The 7,569-nt window shown below is 45.9% G+C and overlaps 1 long non-coding RNA gene and 1 pseudogene across 1 annotated transcript in view; one reads left to right on the top strand and one right to left on the bottom strand.

The window, feature by feature from the left end:
• Positions 1–3,740: 3,740 nt before the first annotated feature.
• LOC118972915 (uncharacterized) overlaps positions 3,741–7,569 on the bottom strand; it is a 22,226-nt gene continuing 18,397 nt past the window's right edge. The window contains exon 4 of the long non-coding RNA XR_012122832.1: positions 3,741–4,160. This is a non-coding gene — a long non-coding RNA (uncharacterized lncRNA). The remainder of the gene's footprint in view (positions 4,161–7,569) is intronic.
• On the top strand, positions 5,687–6,732 carry LOC108386157 (transmembrane epididymal protein 1-like; annotated as a pseudogene).

Here is a 7,569-nt window from a genome sequence, read left to right as displayed (position 1 = left end):
ATGGAGGCCCCTCTCCTCACTGGACCAGGCAGGCACAGCCCCCAGAGCCTCTTGTCTCTGGACTCCCAGCTGAAAGTCAGACACAGTCCCCCCACTCCCATTCCTCCAGAGGACACATGTCCTGCTTTCCACACAGCACCCATGGAGGATCTGTCATTTGGTTTGAAATGAGGGGAGTGCATCTCCAAACTTTCCAACAGCTGGTAGGGGTGGGGTACAGAGAACGCACAAGACACTACCAATTCTCTGCAGAGAAATCCCACTTTCAAATCTTTTGTCAACCTCAAGTTCTTCTTATATGGGCTGTCACTGGGTGAGGGGCAAAGGCCAGAGCACACTCTAGGTCTTCCCTTTGAAAGCCCAGCACCTCCCCTTGGAATGACAGTGGCACTTCCCACCAACAGTTTCATTACTAGCCTTTGAAGCCTCTGCTGAAACTCAGAGATAAAGGGATGAATTACAGTTTAGATCCTGCTTCAGATGTTAGTTAAACTGAATATCAAAAATGGCAAATGACAAAATATGGCTTCAAATGAGGTCTACTACTCTTGAGATAAGTCCAGAAGACCATTTCTGCTAAGAACTGAGCTTCTGATGAATTTTTAAGCTCCTTTTTGGAAAAGTTTTCAACCAGAAGCTTGAGGAAGCAGTGAAGGAAATGCCTTTGAAATAAGAGCTTTTGGGGGATGTGAATGCCACCGGACACTTGAAAAGATGACCTTCCTATCCAGGAGGTTTGCAGCAAGGATGAGAACAGGGGGACAGTTGGTCCTGGACTGGCTCTATCCAGGTCACTCGGGCCCTTTCATGACAGGAGGGAACTGTTCCTACTGGGGACTGCCTCTGGCAATCCACAGCTTCCTTGTTTAAGTACCAGTATGGAATTGGCGCTGCCTTTTTCTTATTCCCAAACTCCACATTGCAGTAGAAATTCCTAGGGGTCTGCTCCTCACCAGCTTGGGGACTGAAAAAAAGGGGAGAAATAGAAACAGGCATGGGGGATACTAACCACCATTATTTAAGCACATAGACCGATCTGCACACCTGCCTATTGCAAGTCATTCAATCTTTACAATCACTCTGAGGAATAGATAGAATCAGCCCCATGGGGGGAGCTGAGGCTCAAGTTGATTAAGAAATGTTTTCATGAAAGCGCAGAAGAAACAGGGTAGGTAAAACTTTATTTCCAGAACATTTCCTGGACTTCCCTTCCAGCGCTCACACTGTGTGCGCCACCTGAAGGACCACTGCTCATCCCACCTCCCCAGATCCCACTCTTCTTAAAACGTCAGTTTCCATCTAACTTCCTGCATCCAGCAGTCTTGGTTCCCTCTAAGGCAGAAGCAATTGCTCCTTCCTTGATCTGATGGAACTTTGTACCTTTTTTCTGACATGTCACAGTCCCTCTCCAAAAATGGCCATTTGTGTACATCTTATTTTCTCTACTAGACCATAAAATCCTTGGGAGCAGTAACAGTATCTTATTATTCACCTTGGTATTACCCAAAGCATATAATAAAAGCATCAGAGCAAATTTCTTGCTCACAATAGGTACTCCACACATGTGGAATGTGAGGCATTGCAAAGGAAGAAATCTCAGGTTTTCCAGTTTCTCAGAGCTCCTTGTTTACAGCTCAAATGAACAAGATCTGAAGGTTTGCTGACATGAAAAGCAAACGCTGGCTCGTTTCCAGAGGGCATCTACCCTGTTCTGGCTTCTGCTTCAAAGTTTCCCCTAAGTCCCTGTCACGGCCCTCTTGATCTGTCCCTGTTTGCTCATTAAAGTTAATTGGGGACATGAAAAGATCCAGAACTGAGTATTTCATTTAGGCCAGGTCTTCTTAAAGCAACAACTGCAGACAAAACACAAAGATAGGGCAGAAGTTGCCACTGCAAGGTCAGTGTGTGCAGCACCTGGTTAGACCCCGGGCCCTCTATTGACAGACTGACATCTTCGGTCAGCTTTAGGGATGCTAAGAATATCAAAAGAAGTAGATCATGTCTCTTCATGGAGATATTATGAGTCTTCAAGGAGCTCACAGCTCTCCTTTGGGGTGGGGGCTGGGGGAATTAAGGAAAGGATTTGTGTAAAAATAGTCTTGTCTAGAGTCCAGGGTGTGGAATAAGAATTATTAACAGTATCAGCTACCATTCTGTGAGTTCTGTGTGCCAAGGATCATGTGCAGTGTTTTTGCATGGATTGTCTCTTCTAGGCCTCACAGCAAGCCTCTGAGGTGATACTATTATTTGCCCCATATTACTGACGTGGTAAATGGGCCTTAAAGGTGTTCAGTCACTGGACTGAGATCTTCTAAGTACTGAATGGCAGAGATGCAATGATGCTGAGATTCCAAGATTGGCAGAGTATCCCTAGAGTCTGCACTACCAACTACCTCACCCTATGGTTTCTTAGAATATCTTAAAATGTTCTAGTTTTTCTTGCAGGCAAAAAAGATTCTAATCAATAGCTGCTACATCAGATGGTGCTGCTCTGAATGAGGTACCAGTAAGGCCTTGATTTTTATTAAATTTCATGTAAAAAAGTTCACTTATTTAAGTAACAAAAGAACAGAGGTTGTCACATGAACTCTTGGTGCTATGAGAACACAAGGACTAGGGGGCAGGTTTTAAGGGAGCACCCCTGGGGAGCAGCCAGGGCAGGAAAGACCGCCATGCCCTCCTGTGGTCAAGCTGAGTTTTCCTCAGGAAACAGCTTTCAGGCACTTGGTGCCCACAGACTCCGGAGCTGTCTGCCAGTTCTGATAATCATTCACCACCTTTGGCTTCCTTCTCTGCTACCTGTGGGCACTGTCTGGTTCGGGATGGAAGAGTCTTACCTTCAAAGTCTGAGACCAGAATGGTCATGTTTTAATGAACAACACGCAGCCTTGGTGTCTGGCCAAGGTAGTGGTCTGCACCACCCAGATGGAACCATAAGTGGGGCCACTTGTCCTCATACTGGCCACATTCACCCTTGCCTTGCTGCTGGATCAGTGCGGCTGCTCTGTCCTTTCCTCTGTCCACTGGCAGCCACTCGAAGTAGCCAGGCCAGGGGTGGCCAAGAGGTGGAGATAAATGTGGTGGCCAGGAGATGAATGGTATCTGCTTGCCCTTCAATGTCCATTATGTCTCTTAGATCCACAACTCTGCGGGGCTGGAGATAACATTACTAGTGACCCTAGAGAGTCTAATCTAGGTGCAACCTGCAGTCCATTCTAGGTGCAACTGGGCTACTCAGAAGCATGAGCTCATCCTGTGCTGATGGCAAGTACTTAGTGGAGCAATGGACTTCCCCTCAGAGGAGCTCAATGATTTCCCAGAGCAAAGACAAGAACCAGAGGGAGTTCCTGGTCAGTGTCATACTCAAGGCTTCCTTTTGGGCCTCCTCTCCCTGAGCATTCAGCTCTTTGAAGTTTCTGGATGTTCTGACACTAGCTAAAGAGGAAAACTGGGTTAACAAAATCCCTCCCTTCCTTGAAACAACCCCACAGCTCCCTCTCCCTCGTCTCGCTCGCTCCCTCTCAGGTTAGAGAACACAGATGCCAAAGCTCTTTCCTTTCTCTAATAGAGAAACCAAAACTTTGCTAATTAAGGGGAAACTGGGACTGGAATCCTGGTCTTTCAATTTCCAGTCTTTTTTTTTTTTTTCCCGATTTCATAATCTTACCTTCCTAAAGCCAGAGTTTTACAGCAAAAAACGTTAACAGTGGTTTTTGTTGGGTTTTGAATTGTAGGTGTTTATTTTTCTCTCCTTTTTTTGCGTATGGATTTTTCCAAATTTTTCTATAAAGGCTGTGTATTAGCTTTACATTAGTTCGGGTGAACTAACTGCTACAACAAACAGACATGAAAATTTCCATTGCTCAAGCAAAATTTCATTTCTTGACCAATATAGTGTAAAATGAGTGTCCCTTGACCAACGCATACACAGAATTACTGATGGAGTAATCCAGGAAACCTATTCCTTCCATCTTAGGGCTTCTGCATCCTCAACAATATAACCTTCGAGTAAGCTGCGATGTTCTGTATAAAACCAGAGGAAAGGAAGATAACACGGGAGAGTAGATGAGGGAGGGCTTTATGCATGAAACCAGGAAGTCGTCTATATTGCTTCCATTCACACTCCACTGGGGAGGACTCAGTTGCAAGGTTGTGTCTGACTGCAAGGCAGGGTGGGAAACATACTTTTCAGCATACAAAGGAAGAAAAGGAAATGAATACAGTGAATTGCTAGTCAAGTGCTGGCACACATGTGTAAGAAAAAGGAAAGAAAGTTTAAACGGAATAAGGCCAGTCCTCTGGAAAACAATCTTAAGTTCTCTCTCCTACAGCATTTTCACACTCAAATCCTCACTCTCTCCCATTGCCAAGAAATGGTCTTCATCCTCAAGGGCATGGGCCAATTGGGTTTTTCTGATATTGAGTGGGTGCAGGAGAGGGAGGTAAGGGATGAGATTGAGGGCTTAGAGGCAGTGCTATGACCTGGGTGTAAACTCTCCTCCTCAGGGACGCCAAGAGAATACAGGCGCTGCCTCACTGCACACAGCATTGCTTGTACTGAGAGGACAGAAATTATGCAGAAAAGTGTGATGTCAGCATCGTTTTTGTTTGGTGATCAATTTCCTCTCCCCTTAGCACACCCATCACTCCAAGAGAAACTCCTGCGACAAGCCCAGAGCCATCTGTGTGCCCGGGAGCGCCTCACATTCCTCATACATCGCTCTCTACCATTCCCTCTAAATGAAGACTCTTGCCTTGAATGCAGTCCTTCAGATGCAGCTGGCTGCCATCTACCGCCTAGGACTCTTTCCACCTATGTGTATCAGGCATAGCAAATTATGAAGAGAGAATAAATCTGATGAGCTAATTTACATTAAATATAAGTAGCTTGCTGAATCTAATTGTCTCAGCATATCTGCATTTTGATAAGAAACTTCAGCCTAACATCCCAAGAGTAATCTCAAAAAGTAGCTTTTCAGGTTCAACTGTCCAGTAGAGAGAGGTCTGGGGACAAGTGGGGGTGGTCCCCCAATTTGTTGCAGAAAAAAAGAGGCCAGGTATGTGTTCAGTATTATTCTATGTGAGCACAGCCTGAAATGCTTATAAATTTGTATGTTCAGGAAGAATGTAGTTGCTTTCAGTATATGACCAAAGATATGAGTAAGGAGTCTTCAAAGATGTGCAAATGTGAGTAACCCATGCATTTTACAGATAATCTCCATGTTTGTGCACCTCTCCATGCTCCTCCAAGCACAGAAGAAAGCATGTCATGGACATGGGAAAGAGGGACACATGTGACCAGAAATATCTCAAAGACCCAAACACAGAGATCATGAGAACACGCATTCTCACAGGTGCATGCTAGGAAACAGTCATCTTTTTTCTGGCAAAGTCAGTTCGTTTCCAGTGCACTGGAATGGAACGGAACAATGAGACCCACCTCACCAAAAGCATAGGCTCCTGTCCAGAACTTTCCATTCTGTTTGGGAGCTGTGGGCAGAAGGAGATGATTAAAGTAGGCAGAAGTTAGCTCTGCATATGCAGCCCAAAACTTGAGAGCTCTCAAGGGACAGGAGGGCAGAGAGTGCTCAGTTCTGTCCTTTACTCCCTAGTCAGACAGACCTATAAATTTATGGGAAAGTTCAGTGGTCATTTATATCCAGGTCTGTATCTTTTATTTAATGGAATGAATCAGGCAACAGTGGTCTTTAAGGCAACAGTAGTCAGTGGCTCTCCCCTGGGTCCTTCATGCCCTCCTAGGAATAAGGGACGATGAGCCAGGCTGTGGAAAATATCCTACGGAGGTTTGCTGAAGGTGGCGACTGGCAATAGCTTATGAGATCAGCGGAATTGAAGGGGGTTTGGTTCTGATGAGCAGGGAACTGCCACCCAGGTTCACGTACCTCAAAGAGTGGCAGCACCTCATCATATTCATCACCTTCACCTTCAACAGCTGTGTAGACATCACGAGCAAGAACCTGCTGCCTCGGAGGTGTGCACCCCTGCAGAAAGGCGCCCTGGCCCTGACCTTCTACGTGCTCCTGCCACTGTTGGCGTCTCACATCCAGGTCTCAATGGGGGTGGAGCTGCAGGTTCATTGTCTGTTCATCTTGGTGGTGCTCCTGACGATGCTGGTGCTGACCGGATAGCTGTGGGACCCTGACTCGTTCCGTCTCTCCCTGATCGAGATCCTTCTGTTCCTGATCATGGGCTCCTGGCTGATGCAGGCAGACTTCATTCTGTACAGACCAGTCACCAGCTACCCCTGGCAAGACGATGACATCAGTGACATCATGTTTGTCACCACCTTCTTCTGCTGCATGTGGTGATCAATGCTTTTGGCCTGCTGGGGATCTACAGCATCTCCTCCTTTTGGCACAGGTGTTACAGTCCCAGCTTGACGCTGATGGGGTTTGAAGCAGCTGTGTTGCACGAGCATGGTGGGATGGCTCTACAGATTGCTGCCGGGTGGAGCTGTCGGAGAGGGATGACCAGGCTCCTCTCCTTTTCCAGAGCTCCCCTGACACAGGGCCCAGAAAGCCTGGCACAGGTCCACCCCATCTTCCTCCTTGGGTTCTCTCTCACTCATGTGCACTGGGCCCTCTTTGGTCCCTGGAGAAGGAGAGCAGTTGGTCTCCAGCTGGCACGTCTGCTGTCCCTGAACCTCTACTCACTGAGGAGATGAGGGGACAGGGGCCTGAGGAAGGGCTGCTGATGGGATTGCTGGGGTGAGGGGAGAGGGCCAGGAGAATGGGTAGTGCGCAAGGAAAGTCATGGAGAAAGAGAAAACAGAAGGGAGGCCTTTGAAGGGAGAGAGCAGGGTCCAGCAGTCATGCCACCAGGTGCTTCTCAGCCTTTTACTGGAGGAATAAAGGCTTTTCACAAAACTGAATGGCAATGGTGGGTATTTCTGTTTGCCAGCTGAAGTGACATTACCATGTGGAAACAGATATGGTAGAATTCACTTATCCTGCCTGGTTCAAGTGATAAGAACCTCAAAGATAATTTATAAATTTGGGTAGATAAGCAGTGTTGCAGAATTTGCACATAAAGTGAGAATTCTTTCATATCATAGTTTTTCAAGTTTTCATAAACTGTATTTTCTTGAAATGCCATCACTTTTCTCATTCCTGACTTCTGATCCAGCCAAAGTAAGGTGCTTAGCTACTTGTTTAACTACCACCAGCCTTGCCAGCAACTTACTAGATCTTATTTACTATATATATCCCACACTTGTGCTTTTGCCAAATAACATCCTTTACAATTCAGAAAAAGCCATTGCCAATTTTTACTATGCAGTATTATTTTCCATCCAGCATTAAATCTCTTTGCACCACTACCACCAAGAAATCCTTCTCCAGAAAAGTCTCATACACTCCTTTGATCTGGCACTCTTCATCATTTCAACTAAATCAGCTTTATTTTTTGCCCACACTGCTGATACATTCTGCTTCGTTCAGTTTCTCATATTGTTTCTCACAAGGAGGTTTTGTGTTATAAATTAGAAGGTAGGCTCCTTAAGAGCAGAGAATTTGTCATATCCTAGTTACCTAGTTTGCTTTGCATATT

The sequence above is a fragment of the Manis javanica genome, chromosome 11 (genome assembly GCF_040802235.1).
Source record: "Manis javanica isolate MJ-LG chromosome 11, MJ_LKY, whole genome shotgun sequence".
NCBI lineage: Eukaryota > Metazoa > Chordata > Mammalia > Pholidota > Manidae > Manis > Manis javanica.
The sequence above is the reverse complement of the archived record's forward strand: the minus strand, read 5'-3'. Positions and strand labels throughout refer to the sequence as shown.